A 22,492-nucleotide genomic window follows, 5' to 3' on the forward strand; every position below is an offset into this window, starting at 1 on the left:
TGTGGTGCCAGCGTTGATTTGCCTGAAAGACCAAAGTGCATCCTGAATATTACTTGGGCAAAGATCAGGTGCCTCAGGTGCTGATTGAAGGACACATGTGCAGTTGTTTTAGCAGAATCCTTACATACCTTCAATTGTGTCTCTGTTCGTGGTGGCAATTTGTTTTGGATCTTGTCTTCAAAGTTTGGCAATAAGCTTTGAGGATAACAATGGTAGAAGGATGCTAGGAGGCAGGTATGACATTTATTGAGTGCCTACTATGTGCAGGCAGTGGTCTTGGTACTTCACATTTAGTAACTGATTTAATTTAATGTTAGTCCATAATAAATCAATGAATATGGCACAGTTCTCCTGGAACAAAGCAAATTAATGCAAACATTTGACATTCTCTTCACTCTCCTCACTCAGAATTTCTGCTCCTGTTCCACATTTCTGTGTTCTATTTTACAAAATGTCTCAAAACCAGACATATTTACACAAATCACACGCATATGAGAATGTGGATATGTTAATAACCTTAGTCCACCTCACTTTTGTATTTCCAAGAGATGAACTGCATACATCTAGCAGCCCAGCCCACTGCTTTGATTGCAGGTTGGGGCCCCTGTGGAATAGGAAGAGGTCCCATTAGGACCAATCTCCAGGAGCTCAACAGGTAGCTGCTGTTTTTGCCTGACACGCCAGTGTCTACACATGAAAGATTTTATTGGAGAAAACTTTCTTTTAGTCCCCAAACTTTGTCCTGATACTGAAAGGATGCATAGCCTTGTTTGAATGGATTGTATCATTTGATATTTCTGGCCTTGCTTATGATGAATTGGAAAAGAAAGAAAACGATCTCTGCTTGTTACTGGTATCTTACACAGACAAGGAACTGGAAGATCTCTAGAATTCTTTTTTTTTTTTTTAATATTTTATTTATTTATTCATGAGAGACACACAGAGAGAAGCAGAGACATAGGCAGAGGGAGAAGCAGGCTCCTTGTGGGGAGCTCAATGTGGGACTTGATACCAGGACCCCAGGATCACGACCGAGGCAGATGTTCAACCACTGAGCCACCCAGGTGTCCCAGATCTCTAGAATTCTTAATCTTGTGCCTTGGTTGGGAAAATCACACATTTAGGACAGTTATCAGTAATGATGATATTAATGTCTTATTTTTGCACAGTATTCAGAGATTACAGAAGATTGTTACACATCCTTTAAATAGCCTTGAATTTGGTTTTATTATTGTGTGATTCATAAATTACTTTATAAATGTATTAATGACTAACACAGTAAACATGTTTTGTCAACCAACAATTTCCTAATCTCAATTTAAAGGTTATAGCTTCCATACTTTTATATCCCCCATCCTCCTTCTTCCCGCTATAATAGCACCTGAAAAAAATCTGTAGAACAAGGAAATGTGGCAAACAAGCTGTTTGAAACTTAAAAGCAGTACCTTAAAACAGAATCATAAAAATCTCAATGAGGGAAGAAACCATGAAGGTCAGTAGATTTAACCTATGTCTAATCCTGTTCTACAGTCAAATATCCAAACCCCTGGGGAGGGCTTTGTTCTCTCCAGAAAACATTTTGCATTTCCTAGAAAGTGGATTGTATCTGGGGCCAGAGGGAAATTTACTATAGGAGGTGGGAGATTAGGAGGCAGTAAATGGATTGGAAGAAGAGGAGAAAAGTTTGAGAAATAGGAACTGCCTTAGGGAGAAAAGACGGAAGACATTGACCACCAGCCTAGCACAGTTGGTATTGTGGGATACATGGAGGGAAAAAAGGAGGGAAAAAAATAGACTTCACCCTTAAGGAGCTTGCCTCAGAGGACAGGAGGAAGAGACTTTCACTTGAAACAGTTAAATGTAGGGTGTGCCAGTGAGTCAGCCCTTGAATTCTGCAAAGCTGACTAATAAAAAAATATGGTGACACTGGATACAAGTACTTTAAAGGGACCAAACACCTAGTAGGCCAAGTGTGAGTTGTCTAGAACAGAACAGGAGATTTCACTTACCTAAGCAAGAAATTTATTAACCAATCAAAGGGGGTTGCAAGTTAAGATCCAAAAAGTAAGTGCAAGTGGGTCTTAGGGCTCCTAATCCCATTCTAAGGAGACACCCAAATTCAGTATGCAGATAAGTTCCCACTTGGGGAGAGGGCCTCACAGGGGCCTGGGAGTTCTGTACCCAGGACTACCCAGTACCCTTTGCTCTGAGTTTGCCCTTAACAACAACCTTGCGTGTTGTCCTTGCTGTTGAGGGTGCACCTCCTCCCTGAAGTTCCCCTGAGCATGGTCCTCCACCTTCTAGATAGACTTAATCACTCCCTCATCTTGTTCCCCAAAACTAGGTTTGTCTCTTGGTAGGTAGGTGAGCCAAGAGACGCCACCAAGCCAGAGAATGAGTAAGAGAAGGATTTGACTTACAGTAAGTGAAGGAGAACATTGGGGATCTTTCTCAAAGCAGTGTCTCCTCAACCATAAAATCAGGCAAGTTTTAAGCTATGGGTGCATGTGCATTCATGAAGGGGCTTGTGCAATGGAGAATACAGCAGGGAATTGAGGCAAAAGTCCTCTGAAGGTACTTAGTCCAGACCAAAGTCATCAGGGCTGGCAAGGGTGAGCGTCATCAATTCTCTGGCTCCTGTTGGTCTGGCATCTGAGTGCTCAAAGGGGTTTAGATCCTGCAGAGATAACTCAAGAGTGTGCATCAGTCCAATCTTCACTTTTGAATATGATTAGGTTATCTCTGGGCCTGATTATGACTGTTCTTCCGTTCTTTCACAAGATGGCTGGAGGCCTAAAATGACTTTTCTCAGATTGAGAAAGCTATGTCTGTCTTTGTTTTTTGGGGGGGACTCCTAACGTTTCTGCTTACAAGATCCTCCCTTGAGATATTTCATTCCTCATTCTTGAGGGGTCCTGGGCGGAGGTCAGTCTTCTATAACTGCTTCCTGCTGAGATTGGGGTTAAAGGAGTGAAATTCTCCTACTGCTCAAGCTAGATAAGCTTTTATTACCCCCTGGAGTGTTCCTTAAAGGTTGTTTAAAGAACAATTTGAAGTTGAATTTGCTACAATCGAAGTGGCCAAGTTTACTAGGAGTTTGGGGATGCAGGGGCCATGAAGTAAGAGTACATCATTCTCAATACTTCAGGGCAAGTTACATTGGACTCTTCTCGGGAATTTAACACCCTCTGGTTAACTGGATTTTCTGAAGAGGAGCTTGAGATTGACACCAGTTGACAGCTGTCATCTTGTTCCCTTCTTTGTTGCCTGAGAGTGGTCCAGCCGCCTTTTTTACTCTGGAATGGTGGATACAAGGTGTTATTCCCTGCAATGGAAAGAAGAGTGGGTGGTTAACACTAAGGCCCATTCCATAAGGGCCGTAGTTGATCTGAGCGGGTACCCATTTTCTGTGTCTTTAGACACACCCAGTCTCCTGGTTCACAATGATGACTTCTTGTTTCTGTGGGGGCCTGAAAGCTTAGGTTAGCACAGTGGCTCAGACCAGTCACCACTTTCCCTACCTGTATTATATGTTTAATAGTGTTTTCTGTTTCCTTGTCTCCTTCAGCTGGAGCCCCACCCATCCCCTGGGAAAGGATTCCCAGGCATACATCATTTCAAAGGGGCTGAGTCTTATACCTTCCTTTGGGGGTTGTCCTCAGGCAGGTTAGAGCTATGGGCAGCAGATTTAGTCATTGTTACTATGATTCTTGGCATAAATTTGGCAAATGTCTTTTTTTAAGGTCTGGTTAGCTGGCTCTGTTTTTTCCTGAAGACTGGGACTTCCAGACAGCACGTAGTTTCCATTTATACCTAAGGAGCAAAAAACTTTAACCATCACTTTGGAGGTAAAGGCAGGTCCATTGTCACTTTGAACTGTTCAGAATAGCCCAAAACTAGGATTAATATTCTATAGAAGGACTTTAACTACTTCTGTTTTTTTTTTTTTTTTTTCTGTTTTGCAATGAAAAGCTTCAATCCAGCCAGTGAAAGTGCCAACTAGGACCCGGAGATTCTCTCTCTTTCTCTCTTTTTTAAAGATTTTATTTATTTGAAAAAGAGAGAGAGAGAGAGAGAGAGACTGCATGTGTGCACATGAGGGTGGAGGGGTGGAGAAAGAGAATCTTTAGCAGACTCCCTGTGGAGTCTGAAGGTTGACATGGGGCTGGATCCCATGACCCATGAGATGATGACCTGAGCCAGAACCAAGAGTTGGACGCTCAACTGGCTAAGTCATTCAGGCACCCCAGGACCAGGAGATTCTTAAAGCCATCTGATATAGAGGCATCACAGTAAAAATCTATTTGTCAGTCCTCCCCCAGTTGGGTGCCCCTAAGTAAAACAGCTTGTTTTTAGTGGGAAGGCATAAGGCCTGGTATTAGTCTTGGTTTTTTGGCAAAATGCACATTAGCTCATGACTTTTTCAATTAGTTGTCTAATGTCCAGCCAAGCTGGGTGTGCTAATTATTCTCATCAGTCAGTTTTACACTGTCTCTTTTCCATCATGAGTGGAGTCGTGGGCACTTTTAATAATTACCCATCCCAGACTTAGAGGCACCTGTGTTTTGCTGGCCTTATTTTTCAGCCACGCTTAAGATTGAAGTCCTCTTATTGCCCTTCGATCATGTCTTTCATGGTCCTCAGGGGAGTAGTCTGCTCTAAATCTACATGGGGAGCTGAGGGAATAAGTGGGCATTCTAAGGCTTCCCCCTCTCAGCCGCGCTTTTGGCAGTTGTGTTTACCAGGCTCTTGACTTTGACCTCTTTACTTTCTCCCTTTTGGTGCCTCCTCAGTGAATCACAGCTATTTCCTTGGGTTTGGGGATGGCTTCTAGGGACCAGAGAGTCTCTTTGCTACGTTTGATTTCTTTATTAGCAGCTGAGAATAGACCTTTCTCTTTCCAAATAGCCCCATGAATGTGTATTACTGAGAAGACGTATGTTGAATCAATGTATGTATTAATAGCCTTTCCTTCCTCTTGCTCTGAGGCTTGGGTTAGGGCTCTTAGCTAAGCCTTCTGAGCTGAAATTCCTGGGGAACAGGCTTTTGGCCTCTATCTCTTTATGCAGGGAGACCACAGCATAACCAGTCTCATGTTTGCCTCTCTCCATAAATCTACTTTCCCCACAAACCATTCTTCATCAGTATTAGGTGAAAATTTACTTCTTAGGTCTTTTCTACTGGAATATACCACATCAATGGTTTTATTACAGTTAATGGGCAAGTAGCCCCTGGGAGGATGGCAGCAAAGTGGCAGGATTCAAAGCTTGATATGACTTGATAAGCAGGCCTGGGGGATCTAGCATCAAGGCTTGAAATTGGCCTAGTTGCCCATCTGTTAGCCAATTATGGCCTTTGGCATTTAGAATTTGTCTCACTTGATGAGGGGCTCATACTGTTAAAGCTGCATAGTAAGTTTTTCTGCCCCTTTTATTAATAAGCAAGTAGCCACCACTGCCTTCAGGCAGGGTGGCCATCTGTTTTGAAAAGTCTGTTATGACTCTTCATATGTACCAACATTTGGGTGACAACTCCCAAGGCTAGTCCCTCCCTCTCATGGATGCATGCTTCAAGTGGCTTTGAGAGGTCAGGAGGGCTCAAAGTAGGGGTGCTAAGAAGTAGTTCTTTTAGTTTTTAAAAAGCTTGATCATTTTGGCCATCCCATGCAAAAGGGGCAGTTTCCAGTCCCTACAATTCTTCATGAAGGGGCTTTGCAAACTAACCAAAGTTGGGAATTCATATCTAGCAAAATCCCACCATTCCCAAAAAGTCTCTCAACTGCTTTTTGTCGGTGTATGGCTTGCCTTCTATACTCTGGGAGTCTCTTGTGTCCTTCAGAGATCAAGCATCCTAGTATCTGATCTCTATCTTCGATATCTGGGCCTTTTTCTTTGAGACTTTCTATCCCTTTTCTGCTAGACAGTTTAGAACCTCTTTTGTATGTTGATCTGAGTCCTCCTTTGTCGGGCTGGCTATAGGAATATCATCAACATATTGGGGGAATGTCCTCCTTTCAGATCTTGACTCAAAAACTCTTCAAACAAATGGGAGAGCTTTTAAACCCTTGGGGGCAGAACAGTCTAGCAATACGGCTGCTTTTGATAAAAGTGAACATCTTCCTATTCAAAAGCAAATGGTTCTTTTGAGCCCTCATCTAGGACTCTAGAGAAAAAAGGCATCTTTAAGGTCCAGGATGATATAAAACCTGCTATCGATCAGGAGGCAAGTGAGCAGAGTACAGGGTTCAGATCAAGAATAGATATCCTGAATAGCCTCATTTATTGCCCTAAGACCTTGGACAAATCAATATTCTTCTGTTCCTAGTTTTTTTTTTTTAATAGGTAACATTAGGGTGTTACAAGGAGATTGGCAGGGTTTTATCAAGCCTTCATATAGCAATCTATTTATTACGAGTCCTATTTCCTTCTTTGCCTTCAATATAAGGGGGTATTGTTTTACTTTTGGCCAGCAACCCATCACATTTCTGAAAACCTTTACACGTTGGAAATTCATAGCCCAGCCTATTTTCTCTCCCGCCTAACTTCTGGTCTCATTTGATCAAGTCTGTGGGCAGGAGTAGGTTCTAGCACAGGAGGATCCTCATTAAGGAGTACCAAAAGTGTAGACCACTATGATTTGGGCACATTTATCTCAATTCGACTTTAGTTTAGATGTATAGTGGTTCCCAACTTGACCAGCAGATCTTTCCTTAACAGAAGGATCAGGCCTTCTGGAACATATAAGGAGTGTTTCAAAGTTTTTGAACGTATTTCATAGGTCAAGGCTCAAAAAGTTTTCTTGTATTTCCCTTTACTGACACCCCCTTGATGTTGCATTCTCTATTGGATGTTGCATTCTCTACCCCTTGTGGGTAGCCAACACTGAGAATGTAGCACCACTATCCAGCAAAAACTCAATTGCCTCTCCCACTTTATCTAAGGTGACCTGGGGCTCTTAGAGGCCATAGAGATGGTGCTTTGAGAAGCCAGCTGGAGAGCTCACCGGCCCTGTCAATATTCTTCTTCAGTCACCAGGAATTGAAAGAAAGAGGGTTTACTGTGGGCCTTTCCTATCTGGGGACAGTCAGGGCATCTCCTCTTCCAATATATCTCCTTTTTACAGTATGCAGATTGGTTGGGTCCCAGCTCTGCTGGTGGCTCATGTGTCCCATGTTGGGGGTAGGGGCACTCACTCGTGGTGTCTTCTTATTTTCTTCTCTTGGGTCACCTGGGCTGATCTGCAGTGTCACTGCCAACAGGGCAGCCAGTTTCTTCATCTTAGTGTCTTCTTTTTATTCCTCTACCATATCTTGGTTTTTGAAGACCCTAAAGGCCACCTCAACCAGTTGAGAGGTGGGGGTGTTAGGTCCTACTGCAGTCTTTTGAAGTTTTTGGTAAATATCTGGAGCATCCTGAGATATGAGACAAGTGTTTACTACTGTAGTGTTTCTTGTATCCTCAGAGTCCAGTCTATTGCCTAAAGCATTCACTAATTCTTTCCAAAAAGGCAGAGGGATTTTCATCCTTTCCTCATTGTATGTTCCTTACCTTGCCTCCATTAACTGGTTGAGGCACTGCAGCCTTCATACCTTTGAGGAGTAGGTACTTATAATGTTCCAGCTTTTCCCCATCCCCCCGGGCACTTGAGTCCCAGTGAGGGTCAGTGGTTGGCACTGGCTGCTCAGCAGGTTTCCAAATAACACTGTCTGCCTGGGTGTCATGCTGCTTGTCTGCTTCCTCCTTAGCTTTCAGCAGGGTAATGGTCTTCTCTTCCCCTGTAAGCAGGATAGTTAACAGGCTTTGAATGTCTTGCTAAATGGGGTATGGTTCGTAAAAATGGTATTCATCAGGTTAACAAACCCCTCCGGGTTGATCTGAATCCTTGAGTGTTTTGCTCCCAATCGTACAGGTTAGCCTCAGAGGGCATACATTCTTAGTCTGATAAGAATGACTACTCCTACTGGTGGTGGGGATGAGCACTGGGAGAACATTATTTGGTTCTCCTTTTCCTGAGTAGGGTGAAGGTGGTTTAGATAGGTCAGGAGAGTAAACAGGGAGTAGATTGAGCAGTGACTTGGGATCTGGAGGGGATGGACTTGCAAGTGGGGCTGAGAGCTGGGGACCTATTCCAAATCCCTGGGGCAAAGGGAGCTCTAAGGCGTCATCAAGGGGTTCCTCCCAAACAGGAGCATGGTCTCAGTCCCTGGACTAGATAGTTGAATATGCTTAAGTCTGTATTTCTTCTGTAATTCTTTACTCTGGCAGAGGGCCATAAAGCTTTGTACATAAGGGATCCCATCCCATTTTTCTTCCTTCTTACAAAACAGGTTTAATTAGAATATGGTATTATAATTTAACAAGACATTTTCTGGCCATTTTTCCTGGTCTTCTAGCTGGTATTGTGGCCAAGCAGTATTACAAAAGGAAACAAGTTGTTTCTTTGTCGTCGAGGTGTACCCAAAAAGCTTCTAATGACTCAGGATGTACCTTAATGGGTGACTGAAGGGATTGGCATCCAATTCCCCATATCCTTAGATCTCTGTTAAAGATTTGACTCTAACTACCAAGAGGTCTGCAGGGAAGGTTAGTAGAGACACAAATTTGGCTAGTCTTAGCTCACTGAAAATTTGCTTCTCTAGAGAGCTGGTAAGTAAGTGCTTTGAATCGATCATTTAGAAGTGCACATTCAGGTTGTTCAAGTGTACCAAACTGGCACCTCTCTACAGACAATCTCTAGGCAGATAATCTCCAGAATCTAAGATTTATCTCAGTGAGACCTTCAAGGATCAGGCAACCTTGAGCAGCTTCCAGGATTTGGGAAGACAAGTATGTCTTACAAACCCTCAGCTTCTCCAGATGTACCAGACCAGATAGCTATGCAGACCCTGAAGCCTTCCGTTACCCACTTGAGATAGGGGCAGAGCCCTAAAATCAATTTGTGGGGGTAACTGCCACTCATATTTCTGCAGGAACTTTCTAATTAAAATGTCTGGAGCGGCCGCTGAGACTGTTCGGTGAGTCTAGATGCACAGATCTGACAAATCAGGCTCCAAGAGGGATTCTCTTCTGACCTCCTCTGCAGGTTCCCTAACAACACAGATGAGTTTGCATAGCTGAGCTCCCACTGCCACTGCCTGCTGCGTTGCCTGTGGGAGCTGGAGAAACTCAAAGGATTTAGGCAAGAGGTTCCATCTGGGTTGCCAAATTTGTTACCCAAAACTGGGTTCACCTCTTGGTGGGTGTCGAGCCAAAAGAAACAACCATGCCAAAGAATAGGAAAAGGAAGGGTTTATTTGTAACAGTAAAGAAGAACACCAGGGATCTTTCCCAAAGTAGTGTCTCCCCAGCAACAAAATCAGGGAAGTTTTAAGCTAAGGGTGCATATGTATTCATGAAGGCGCTTGTGCAATGGAGAATACAGCAGGGAATTGGGGCAAAAGTCCTCTGAAGGTGACTTAGTCCAGACCAAAGTCATCAGGGCTGGCAAGGATGAGCGTCATCACTTCTCTGGCTCCTGGTCGTCTGGCATCTGAGTGCTCAAACGGGTTTGTTTAGATCCTGTAGTGAGAATTCAAGAGTGTGCATCAGTCCAAGCTTTACTTTTGAATATGATTAGGTTATCTCCGGAACCTGATAGTGACTGTTCTTCCATTCCTTCACAAGATGGCTTTTCTTATGTCGGGAAAGCTATGCCTGTCTTTGTTTTTCCGGGAACCCCCTAACTCTTTGCTTGCACCCTGTCCCCACATTATTGTGCACATACCTCTCTTATGGACAATCGTATTTGTAGCACTCAATTTACACCTATGTCTCCCTCACCATATTGGAAGACAAGGAGCCATTCTTCGACATTTTTGCCTCAGTGCCTCTCACCAATGGATGTTCTGTCAATATTCGAGTGGCAAGATGAGCAAGCGAATGAATGAAGGGCTGGATAAAGATTGAATACTTGAAAAGACTTAATATGAGCAAAGACTTCAGGTCAACAGAGGACCCAGTGAACGAGGTGAGAACGACCTGCATGAGGCATGTATGAGAAGAACCAAAAGTAAATGGGCTCATGAGGCAGGCCAGGTAATGGAGGGCCTTGAGTGGCAAAGGACATTTATCTGTTTATTCATTTTGTTCAACAAAAATTTGCTCTAAACTCTTTTGGGTAGCGGGGACAATATAAAACTACAGTCTCTAGCCGAAGGGATTGTACAGTTGGGGCGGGGGGAAGACTGCCCTCCCAAGAGCTAAATTGAAAGGCAGACAGGGCAAGGGTGAGCAGAGAGCTATAACCAAGGAGCCTAGGATTTCAGGGATCAGTAAGTCACTTCTGGTTGTGCTGATGGAAAAGCATCTGCCCTGGTCTTCAAGGTAAGAGGACCAGCAGAAGGCATGACATCACCCAGGAAGCGGAGACAGGACTATGCAGGCATCGAGGGGAAGCTGCTCCCCGAGGCTGAAGCAAGTGAGGAGACAGGCATGAGGTAGAAGATGAAGATGTAAGGAGAGGGTGGGTGAGGTTGTGTAGGGCATTTGTTAGGTTAAGGCGGTTACAGTCTACTCCACAGGAATTGAGGAATGTGTGGTGACTTGCTGCGTGCGAGGGTAGGGCTAATTACCATGAGTACAGAGAACTGTCAGCCCAGCCCTGGATAAAAAGCTGAGGCAAATCTTTTCGACAGGCCTACCTGATTTTTTTGAAAATTTTTTACTCTATAATTAAGTGTCAAATGCTGAGATAGTTTCTGAGGTTTTTACATGGTGTATGGTACGTGCTGGAAGGCTGGTTTGTACAAGCACACCCTGAGTGCCCCCGTTAATCACTATCTTGAGAATATAGAGATCCTGTCCTCCCTCTATATTCACATCAAGCAGGGTATATAGAAAAAAATACGTTATTCAACATTGGAGGTCAGGGACTCCAAGGGTGGCCAAGCCAGAGCATCTCCTTGGTAACAAAGAATGTCTGGATGACAGGCCTGATCTCCTTGGAATGCTGGCCATTCAAGGAGGGAAAAGGCTCCAGATAGTTGCTAGGCTGGTGGCTGCACTATAAAAGCTTGCAGCGGATGCCTTGTCCAGTCTGCTGCTCCTGGACTGCCTGTACATAAGTTCCCCAATAAACCCATATCTCACTTGCTAGTTCTGGGTCATTTCTTTGGTTTCATTTCTTTGGTCCCATCAGCCACCCTTGACTTAGAGTCTGCCAGGGTGCAGCTGTGCAACTGTGTAACTGAGGGGGTGCATTTTAAGTTGATCATCAACCTTTGTGTGGCGAGTGATAGCTCATGCAAGCTCTTGAGTAAGTTCCCTAGACTTAAGAAGAGGCATCTGAGGGGCGCCTGGTGGCTCAGTTGGTGGAGCATCCGACTCTTGGTTTAGGCTCAGGTCATGATCTCGGGGTCATGAGATCGAGCTCCCAATCATCTCCATGCTCAGCATGGAGTCTGTTTGAGATTCTCTCCCTCTCCCTCTGCCTCTGTAGCTCTCCCTGCTTTCTCTCTCTCAAGTAAATAAATAAATAAAATCTAAAAAAAAAAAGAAGAAGAAAAGAAAAAAGAGACATCAGAGCGGGAAATTCTGACTTGGTCATTAAAAGTCCTCCTGACATACAGGAGGGATGGCCTGTATTTCAGATGCTTGTGGACTGTTACATGAGTACAGGGATGCCTTGAAAACACCAGCTGGCCTAATGTACTTGTTGGAGGAACTGTGCTCTGTGGCAAGGAAGAGAGGCACACAGTAGCCACAGTGTACAGGCCTCTCCCATGGGCGGTTTGTCTGGCCACCAAGGCTCTACTGACTGAAGGCTGAAGTTTGTGTCTAGAATTTACAGGATGAGCTCAGATTAGAAAAGGACATGAAAATATCCACTAGCCTGATGATTTGGGGGCTGGTGGGCAAGATAGGAGAACAGGATAGGTTAGAGGATTTAGCATGCTGTGTTGCAAAGTTAGGAGGGCACAAGATGTCACGGATTGAGATCTGGGCACTTGTAACAAAGCCTGGTTAGGACACTAAAAAGTGGAAGCTCCAAGAAGTGATAAAAAAAAATATTGTGGGGGGATCCCTGGGTGGCGCAGCAGTTTGGCGCCTGCCTTTGGCCCAGGGCGCGATCCTGGAGACCCAGGATCGAATCCCACATCGGGCTCCCGGTGCATGGAGCCTGCTTCTCCCTCTGCCTATGTCTCTGCCTCTCTCTCTCTCTCTCTCTGTGACTATCATAAATAAATAAAAAATTAAAAAAAAATATTGTGGTAACTGATGAAAAAAACAGACAAAATGCTCCGTGTTTTCTAACCCCTAATAAAAAGAAACATTTTATTTTAATTTTTTAAAGATTTTATGTATTTATTCATGAGAGACACATGGAGAGAAGCAGAGACACGGGCAGAGGGAGAAGCAGGTTCCCTGCAGGGAGCCCCATGCGGGACTTGATCCCGGGACCTGAACCAAAGGTAGACACTCAACCACTGAGCCACCCAGGTGCCCCAAGAGACATTTTAAATGCAATTTCTCCCAAACTCCTAGGAGAAAACTTAAATTATTTCTCTGCCCCTGAAGTTGGAAATCTTACCATGTCTTTAAGATATAAATATTCCAGGAGATAACCAAAACAATGCCCATAGAGATTGAGGGGAAAAAAAGAGGGAGGAGGCTTTTTATAATATAAACTTTTAGAAATGATAAGGACAGCAGGGCTGTGTGTAGGGAAGTAGGAGATGTGTAAAAAGGCATGAAGAATGAGAGTACATTTTTGTTAAGGAAAAATAAAATAATTTGTCCTGAAATGAGACAGGTTGTTTAGAAAGTGAGAACTTAGGACAAATTCTAAATGAAAAGAAAGTTGTAGAAGGTTTGTGAAGGAGAATCTTTGGAAAAGAATTTTATGCAGGGTCAGGAATTGACTAAACACAGAATAAACATATTTTGAAAGCACACTGGTATAAGATTGGGATTAGGTTTTCCTCTCTTTCAAAAAGACAAAGTTTTCTTGAATTGTGGGTCCGTGCTTGATAAGAAATTATAAACAAAGTTGTTGTTTTTTTTAATTTGCCCAGAAAAATAAAGTTTCTGTTTTAGCTTTACCAGATCTATATGAAACTCTCATCAGATCTTTAACTATGTCCATTTTAAAGTCTTTTATTATTATTTTTAAAGATTTTATTTATTTGAGAGAGAGAGAGCATGTGCGGCAGCGGGGAGAGGTAGAGGGACAGGGAGCCTTATGTGGGGCTTAATGGGGAACTTGATCCCAGGACTCTGATACCATGACCTGAGCAGAAGGCAGACGTAACCGGCTGAGCCACCCAGGCACCTCAAGTCTCTTATTATTTATAGAGTTACTGTTTTACTCTTGGCAAAAAAGTGTTCCTGCCAAAGAGCTTCATTTTCCAGGAGATTCATGGAAAAGACTTTGAAAAGCACAGGTTTTTGATAACTCAGATCAATTTGCCTTCACATCGGAAGGACAATGATAAGCCTTTCAAGCATCCCCCAAGGCCACCTGCAGAGCCCCATAATATGTCATGCCCCCAATAGCTGGGGACCTCTCCCTGTTCTCCTTCTCTGTATCAGTGATGTGGGTCCACTGCACTGAGGATATAATGTTAACCTGTGAAGACTGTCTCTGTTGCGAGGCATCCTGCAGGATTTGCCAGAGCATCTACAAGGGAGAGGACGGACAATGAACCCATAGAAAGTTCAGGGCCCTGGCTTATCAGTCAAGTACTTGGGTGCTATCTGCTTGGGTAAGACAAAAGGTATTCCTGTGGTGGTCACTGATAAAATATGGGCATACCTATGCCCCGCCAATGCAGTTGCAAACTTTCCTAAGTTTCTTAGGGTATTGGCATCCTTTTACCCCTCACCTGGTTTAATTGCTTTGGCCCTTTATAGATTGGTAAAAGAAAAAAAAGGGAGCCTATGGGACTGGTTCTCAAAGGAAAGCAAAGATTTGAACAAGCCAAGGTAGCTGTTAAACAGATTCAGGCCTTGGGCTTTCTTGTACAGGGATAACCACGTGAATCGGAGGCAGCCAGTTACCAAGAAGGGTTTGGATGGGGCTGTGGCAACCGCAAGAGCACAAACGAGTACTGCTGGTTTCAGGTCATCATTATGGAAAGGAGCTGAGACGTGCATAGTGTTTTAGAAAGACAGCTGTTGCTCCCTACTATGCCTTACAGCAAGTAGAAGACATAACTGAAGTGATCCCAGTAACTATTCCCACTCTGTATCCTACAGTGGGGTCGGGAAAAGATACATTCCAAAAGCCAAAGTCAGGGAGTGCCAGACCCAAGCTATAGCCAAATGGCATGTGTCTGTGCAACAATGTAGTACTTGACAAACAGCCCCCTTAGTGAGGAGCTGCATTCCATTCTTGGCTCTGTAACTTACATCACTGCTGAAGAACACCCATTAACTGAGGCAGCAGAGCCTCCGCAGCTGCCATCCTTTGTACAGGAAGGAGACAGACCAATCCCTGAGCGTGCCTGGTACACTGATGGCTCAGCCAGGGGTAAACCTTGCACCTGGATGGCCATTGCCATCCAACCCTCAACTGGAAATATCTGGATAGAGTCTGGCAGTGGACATAGAGTACAATGGCTTGAGCTTTGAGCAGCATGAATGGTGCTACTCCATGAGCCTGACCCCATTGTTATATGTACAAATAGATGGACTGTTTACAAAGACTTGACTGTGTGGCTTCTCCAGTGGAAGGCCCAGGACTGGATGATGGCAGGGCACCCACTCTAGAGCAATGGCACGTAGAAGGACATACCCTAGCACATACGAGACATGAACATCACTATTGATCATGTAGATGCACACACAGCAGGCACCCCACCTGCTAATCGATGAGTTGGCCCACATCTGCCTCCTGGAAGATATGATAACAGAAGGCATTGCAACCTAGTAACACAAGAAGATGTGACACTGAGGACAACAGACCTTGTGGGCCATTGCTAATAACGAGGGCTTACTGTGGCATTACGAAGACACTGTAACCGTCTGCTAACAATGCTCAACCTGTGCCCAGGAACAACCACGACCTTTGTAGAGTGACACTAGACAGATAACAAGAGAGTGGCACCCCGTTCAGAGATGGCAGATTGACTACATTGATTCCCTGTCCCTCTCCATTGGCTTCTGTTATACTTTGATATGTACTGACACTTATTCAGACAGGACTCCTGCAAGCCTACCCCAGTAAACATGCTAACTACAAAGCTACCATCCTCAGTCTGGAATAGCTGTGTGCTGCTTATGGGGTACCACCGACATTGGCAGTGACCAAGGCTCCCACTGGACAGGACATGAAGCACAAGAGTGGGCCAGCACTCAAAGCATCCATTGGCATTTCCATCTACTGTATAATCCCACTGCAGCTGGGTTGATAGAATGCATGAAACGACTGTTGAAACAATTGGAACAAGGAATTCACTCACTGGCCTATTGGACAAGCTGCCTATTAATAAGACATTAAAAGAACAGGTACATTCTCATCAGTCCAGTGCCTATACTCTACTCACTCAAGGACCTGCTGTCCCCCTTAGAATACACATAGAGAGCATGCAGGAAGGATGTTCTCTGCTGCAAGTAGAGGCACAGGGTAACCTTTTATTGTCCTTGCCATAGGAGGTGGGGCAAGATGGCAGAAGAGTAGGGTCCCCAAGTCACCTGTCTCCACCAACTTATTGTCCTTGCCACAAGATCCATCTAACAGGGAAAATATAATTAAATGGCTCTGGAAATGACAAAGAAGTCCATGACTGTTTGGGTTTTTGGCCTGATGGGGAATCGGAATAGAACAGGACTAATCATCACCACATTTCTTCACCCCACTCCATTGAAGACAATGAGGATATACAACCCCAGGTCTCATTAAAAAAAAAAGGACATAGTCATCTTATGGGGCATTGTTATACTCCCACTACCCTTTTCAGCTTTGCCTCACTGTGTAAAGAAGGGAGGCCAATGATTGGTTACTATAAACCTGGAGCTCAACCACAGTCAGGTGGTGTGATCCCAGAATAACATCACCTCCTGCATTTTATTAGACAATCATGACTTGTCTTTTGTGGTGCCTACCAAACAGCTTACATTTGCCTTTAGATTCTGTATGGGACACCCATTCCCCCATTGGGTCCTGACCATGGCATGGCTTCTATGCAGAGTAAGACCAGCTGTTGGATGTGCAGTGAATTTTCCCATCAGTGCTACAGGCCTCCTCTGGCAAATCTACATTGCCAACCTTGGCACTTGGAGATGCTTCTACACTTGGTATAACCCCTCCTTGCTCTTACCTGGACCGATGCATGTTCCCCAGGTATCCAGGCTCCCCCTCCCCAAAGATGTAAAGAGGAAAATTTTCCGATTGGTAGAAGAGCAGGTAAATAAAGACTACCAATAGAATATGCCATTTAGGATGGCCTAGGATACTTAACTGCAACCCAGGTACAAATTATGATAGTGGCCTCATCATGTGTAGAGTAGCAAAACAGGGCCATAAATGCTACAGGTCATAATGTGGGGTGGATAGCCATACAACAATGCAATCACACTATATTCATTACTGCTGATATCTGGCTAAGGAGACAAAAGGTGCCTTCCCTTCTCCGTGGGGATGGTTATGGGCATGTGGTACCCATGGCTAGCTTTACTTATTTCATAACTGAGCTAACACTGCATCTGGGGGGCACTCCTATGTACCAGACTATCTACTCACCTACTTAGAGGAGAAATCTATCAGTTGGGATGTGGTCAGGCCCTAACACAGAACTAAAAGAACATCTTGGTGTTTCTGTCCCCTCTCTATTTTCTTCCCTTTTGCGGCCACCATTAATGTAGAGTGGCAGGTAGAGGCTCTAGCCAAACACACAGTTGCCACCTTTAATTTCACCTGTAATGCAATCACCCTCCTTATTGAGGAGAGTGCCCAAATAAGACGGGTAATTCTGCAAAATAGAGTGGCTCTTGATGTGTTAATTGCAGAACAAGGAGGGACACGTGCTCTCATCAAGACAGAATGCTGGGGATCCCTGGGTGGCGCAGCGGTTTGGTGCCTGCCTTTGGCCCAGGGCGTGATCCTGGAGACCCGGAATCGAGTCCCACGTCGGGCTCCCGGTGCATGGAGCCTGCTTCTCCCTCTGCCTGTGTCTCTGCCTCTCTCTCTCTGTGTGACTATCATAAATAAATAAATAAATAAATAAATAAATAAATAAATAAATAAATAAATAAATAAATAAAATAAAAGACAGAATGCTGTGTATATATACTGACTATTCCCACAGCATTTTCCAAGCCAGAGCTAATGTAAACACACACATTAAATGTATTGATTCCCTGACTACTGACCCTGATAGAACGCAGTTAAATCACCTGCCTTCTCTCTGGCAAAATATTTTCTATAGTTTTTTAGCCATTTGTGTTTTCCTATTATTTGGATGTTGTGGCTTGTACTGCTGCTGTGAGATTCGGTTGAAGTGCACCTTGCCAAACTGGCCCCAGGGATGTTTTGGAAGAGGGGTATGTAGAGAATGTACAGGCCATGCAGGGTATGCTGGTATGGAGAGTATGGTACATGCTGGAAGGTTGGTTTGTACAAGCACACCTTGAATGCCCCCAGTAACCATTATCTTGAGAATATACAGATCCCACCCTTCCTCTATATTCCCATCAAGTAGGACATGTAGAAAAAACATGTTCAGGGGATCCCTGGGTATCTCAGCGGTTTGGCGCCTGCCTTTGGCCCAGGGCGCGATCCTGGAGTCCCGGGATCGAGTCCCACGTGGGGCTCCCAGCATGGAGCCTGCTTCTCCCTCCTCCTGTGTCTCTGCCTCTGTCTCTCTGTCTCTCTCTCTCTATGATGAATGAATATATAAATTTAAAAAATTAAAAAGAAAAAACATGTTCAGTATTTGAGGTCAGGGGCTTCAGTGGTGGCCAAACTGTAGCATCTCTTTGGTAATGAAGAATGTCTGGGGGTGCCTGGCTGTCTCTGTTGGTAGAACATGAGAATCCTGATGTTGGGGTTGTGAATTTGAGCTCTACATTAGGTGTAGAGATTACTTTAAAAATTAAAAAAAAAAAAAAAGAATATCTGGATGACAAGCCTTGATCTCCTTGGAACACTGGTCATGCAAGAAGGGAAGAGGCTCCAGATAGTTGCTAGGGTAGTTGCTACACATTCAAAGTTTGCTGCGTATAGATTCCAGCAGCAAATGCTTTGTCTAGCCTGCTGCTCCTGGACTCTGTGTGTAAGTCTCCCCACTAAACCTACGTCTCATCTGCTGCTTCTGGGTCTTTTTTTGGTCTTGCTGGGCCATCATCCATCCTTGGCTTAGAGTCTGTGGGAGTACGGGCACACAGCTGGTAACTCATTCTTCACAGGCTACCCTTTCACTGCACCAGATACTATCATTATCATTGCTTAGTGTTCTAAGGCAGATCTCAGCTGAGACAGATAACCACAAACTGGGAACACGGTAGGTTCTTGCTCTCCTTGTTATACTTGATCATGGGGTCAATGCAGTTGCTAGCAAAAGTGCTATGGAAATTTTCAGTTTGAGTTAAAAGTGTCTTAAACTTCTGAAGCCCTTCTGAAACCCTCACCTCTTAGCCATGAATGGCTTTATTCAACTATGAGAAAAATATTAGATTTTCTACAGTGCTGGAACAGAACCCAGGCATATTTCTTAAGACTCTTTTGGTTATAAGTGAAAGAATGCCAAAAGTAGCTTAGTCTTTTTTTAAAAGATCTTATTTATTTATTCATGAGAGACAGAGAGAGAGAGAGAGAGAGAGTGAGGCAGAGACACAGGCAGAGGGAGAAGCAGGCCCCATGCAGGGAGCCTGATGTGGGACACGATCCCAGGTCTCCAGGATCATGCCCTGGGCCAAAGGCAGGTGCTCAACTGCTGAGCTACCCAGGGATCCCAAAAGTAGCTTAGTCTTAACATTAGATTTATTGGATAGTTACTTGAGTAGCTCACAGAGCTGAAGAAAAAACGGGTGGGGGGCAAAATCAACAAAGGATTCTGAGACGGTGGTAGAGTAGGAAACACCAGGAATCTGTTTCCCTGTCCAGAGAACAATTATGTTCGTAGGATTTGTCTGATGCAACTATTTTGGAACTCTGGAGTCTATTGAAGGCTTAAAGACTTGGTTGGTAAATCGTGGTCAAGTTCAGCTCTTAGCACTCTGGAGGCCACCTGTCCTCCACCTCCAGTCCCATGGCAGGCAGCTGTGCTTGTGGTTGGGAGCAGTATGCACATGGCTTTTGGGAGCCAGAGTGGGCAAAAAGGTCTTTGTCCTCCAAGCATCAGTGATCTGTGCTCTAATTGCTGATGCTGCTCTAATCTTAGAGATGTAGACAAAGAGGCAGTCCTCATTGTTGTAAGCCCCTCTAGCTCCAACTGAAGTAACTTCTAGGAAATTTAAAGGGCCGGTGCCCTACCCTCCTTCATTTTTTTCCCCCCTTTTACGAGCTAGACATTAAAGAGTAGAACCTTCAAAAACAGCAACTAATGTGAGAGAAACACATGCCCAGGGAAGGGTGTAGGCTCAGAAAAGAACTGATAAGACTTTAAATTTACATCTCAGGCTGATTCTTGGCACAGAGACAGCCTACAACAATAAAAAAAAACAAAAACAAACAAACAAAAAAAAACACCAAAACCAAAAACAACAACAAAAAACCCCAGCAAACCCTGGGGAAGGAAGAGAATGTGATTTCCAGAGTTAACGCATTATTGATTCAAATGTCCAATTTTCAGCCACAACAACAAAAATCATAAGGCATACAAAGAAATAAGAAAGTGTGCCAATTTAAAGGAAAGAAATAGATCAACAGAAATTGTTCCTGAAAAAAAGCTAATGGCAAATCCATGAGACAAAGATTTCAAAACAACTGTTGTAAAGATGCTCAAAGAACTAATAAAAAAGGCATAGAGAAACTTAAGAAAAGGATGTCTGAACGAAATGGAAATAAAACAAAGAGATAGAAAAACTAAAAGGAAACAAATGAAATTCTGGAATGGAAAAGTACAATAACTGAAATAAAAAATTCACTAGAAGCATTCAAAGGCAGAGTTGAGAGGCCAGAAGAATCAGTGAACTTGAAGATAGGGTAATGGAAATTATTGTGTCTGAAAAACAGAAAGAAAAAAGATTGAGAAAAATGAATAGGACTTAAGGGACCTGTGGGACCCCCACAAGCAGACCAATGTACACATTATAAGAGTTTCAGAGAGAGGGGAAGTCTTGAAAGAGAAAAAGGGGCAAAGAGAATATTTGAAGAAATAATAACTGAGAACTTCCCAAATTTGGTAAAAGACATAAGCATAAACATTTAAGAAACTCAGCGAACTCCAATATAAACTCAAAAAGACTCACACCAATACACATTACACCAAGCTTTTCCAAGACAGAGACAAAGAAAATCTTGAAAGCAGCAAGAAAAGTTGCTAGTCACATACAAGGGATTCTCAGTAAGATTATCAGCAGGTTTCTCACTAGAAACTTTGGGGAAGGGGCACCTGGGTGGCTCAATTGTTTGGGTGGCCAGCTTTTGGTTTTGGCTCAGGTCGTATTCTCAGGATCTTGAGATTGAGCCCCATGTCAGCTCTGCACTCAGCAGGGAGTCTGCTCAAAATTCTCTCTCTCTGTCTCTGCTCTACCTCTCCCCCATGCATGCACATGTGCACACACACATTCTCTCTTTAAAATAAATAAATCTTAAAAAAAAAAAAAAAGAACTTTGGAGGCTAGGAGGTAGTGAGTTGATACATTCAAAAAGGTAAAAATGAAAAAAAAAAAAAAGGAATAAATGTCAACCAAGAATCCTGTATCAGGCAAAACCATCCTTCGAAAGTGAGGGAGAAATTAAGACATTCCCAGATAAACAAAAATGGAGGGAATTAATTACCATTAGACCTGCTCTGCAAAAAATGCTAAAGGGAGTCCTGTAGGTTGAAGTGAAAGGACACTAGACAACAACTTGAAACTGTATGAAGTAAAGCTAAATACATGTTAAGGTAAATACATGGGCAATTATAAAAGCTAGCATTATTTTAACAATAGTTTGTAATTTCACTTTTTGCTTTCTATATGATAAGAAGTTAATAGATACAAAAAAATTATCAGTCTAAAAACTAGTGTTGTTATAATTTTGGTTTCTAACTTCACATTTGTTTTCTGCATAACTGAAGAGACCAATGTATTGATTGATTTAAAGTTTTTTTTTTTTAGATTTCATTTATTTTTTTGAGAAAAAGAATAAGAGAGAGACAGAGAGAGCACAAGTGGGGAAAGGGGCAGAAGGAGAGGCAGACTCCCCACTGAGCAGGGAGTCTGATGTGGGGCTGGATCCCAGGACCCCAGGATCATGACATGAGCTAAAGGCAGGTGCCTAATCGACTGAGGCACCCAGGTACCCTGAGACTAATGCATTTAAAAGAATTTTAGCTTATGTTTTGGGGCACGCAATGTATATAGATGTAATTTTGTGACATCAATAGCTATAAGGGTGGGGATGAAGCTGTAAAGGAGCAGAATTTTTCGTATGTTGTTGAAGTTAAGGTGACAGAAATTCAAATTAGAATGTTTTAACTTTAGGATATTGTGTAATCCCCATGGTGACCACAAAGAAAATAGCTGCAGAGTATACATAAAATGAAATGAAGAAAAAATTAGGATATTTTACTACAAAAAATAAACACAAAAAAAGTAATGTAGAAAATGAAGGACAAAAACACCTATAAGATATGAAAACAGGGATCCCTGGGTGGCGCAGCGGTTTGGCGCCTGCCTTTGGCCCAGGGCGCGATCCTGGAGACCCGGGATCGAATCCCACATCGGGCTCCCGGTGCATGGAGCCTGCTTCTCCCTCTGCCTGTGTCTCTGCCTCTCTCTCTCTCTCTCTCTCTCTCTCTCTGTGACTATCATAAATTAAAAAAAAAAAGAAAAAGAAGTGTTTAAAAAAAAAGATATGAAAACAAAGAGCAAAATGACATAAGTACCTTTTCAGTAATTTTTTTTTAAAGATTTTATTTATTTATTGAGACAGAGAGGGAGAAGCAGGCTCCATGCAGGGAGCCTGATGTGGGACTCGATCCCAGGTCCCCAGGCTGCAGGCGGCGCTAAACCCCTGCACCACCGGGGCTGCCCACCGTTTCAGTAATTACTTTATACGTAAATGGGTTCAGTTTTCCAATCAAGACAAAGGTTAAGAGATTAATAAAACATAATCAGTCAAACCAACTAACCAACCAAACACATAAACGTACACATGATCAACTATATGTTATCTACAAGTCACTCACTTTAGGAGAAAATATTTTCAAATCATATATATAATAAAGAATTAATATGCAGAATATATAGGGAATTCCTACAACTTAATAAATATAACAAAAAATAAACAATGATTCAAAAATGGCAAAGGACTTGAATAGACACTTCTTCAAAAAGATATGCAAATGGCCAAAAAAGCCCATGAA

The 22,492-nt window shown here is 43.3% G+C and overlaps 1 protein-coding gene across 5 annotated transcripts in view; it reads right to left on the reverse strand.

Annotated features, from left to right (window-relative positions):
* Nucleotides 1-1,018: 1,018 nt before the first annotated feature.
* Nucleotides 1,019-22,492, reverse strand: part of LOC111090092 (40S ribosomal protein S24-like) — an 85,142-nt gene continuing 63,668 nt past the window's right edge. For 3 of the 5 annotated variants that reach the window (XR_005370872.1, XR_005370875.1, XR_005370878.1), the window contains one exon: nt 9,293-9,557. The gene's annotated coding sequence lies outside the window, so the exon portion shown is untranslated. Of the gene's footprint in view, nt 3,326-9,292; nt 9,558-22,492 lie in introns of those variants that run through there. The other 2 variants (XR_005370879.1, XR_005370874.1) reach the window with 2 other exon arrangements.

Source organism: Canis lupus, chromosome 15 (genome assembly GCF_011100685.1).
Source record: "Canis lupus familiaris isolate Mischka breed German Shepherd chromosome 15, alternate assembly UU_Cfam_GSD_1.0, whole genome shotgun sequence".
NCBI classification, from domain to species: Eukaryota; Metazoa; Chordata; class Mammalia; order Carnivora; family Canidae; genus Canis; species Canis lupus.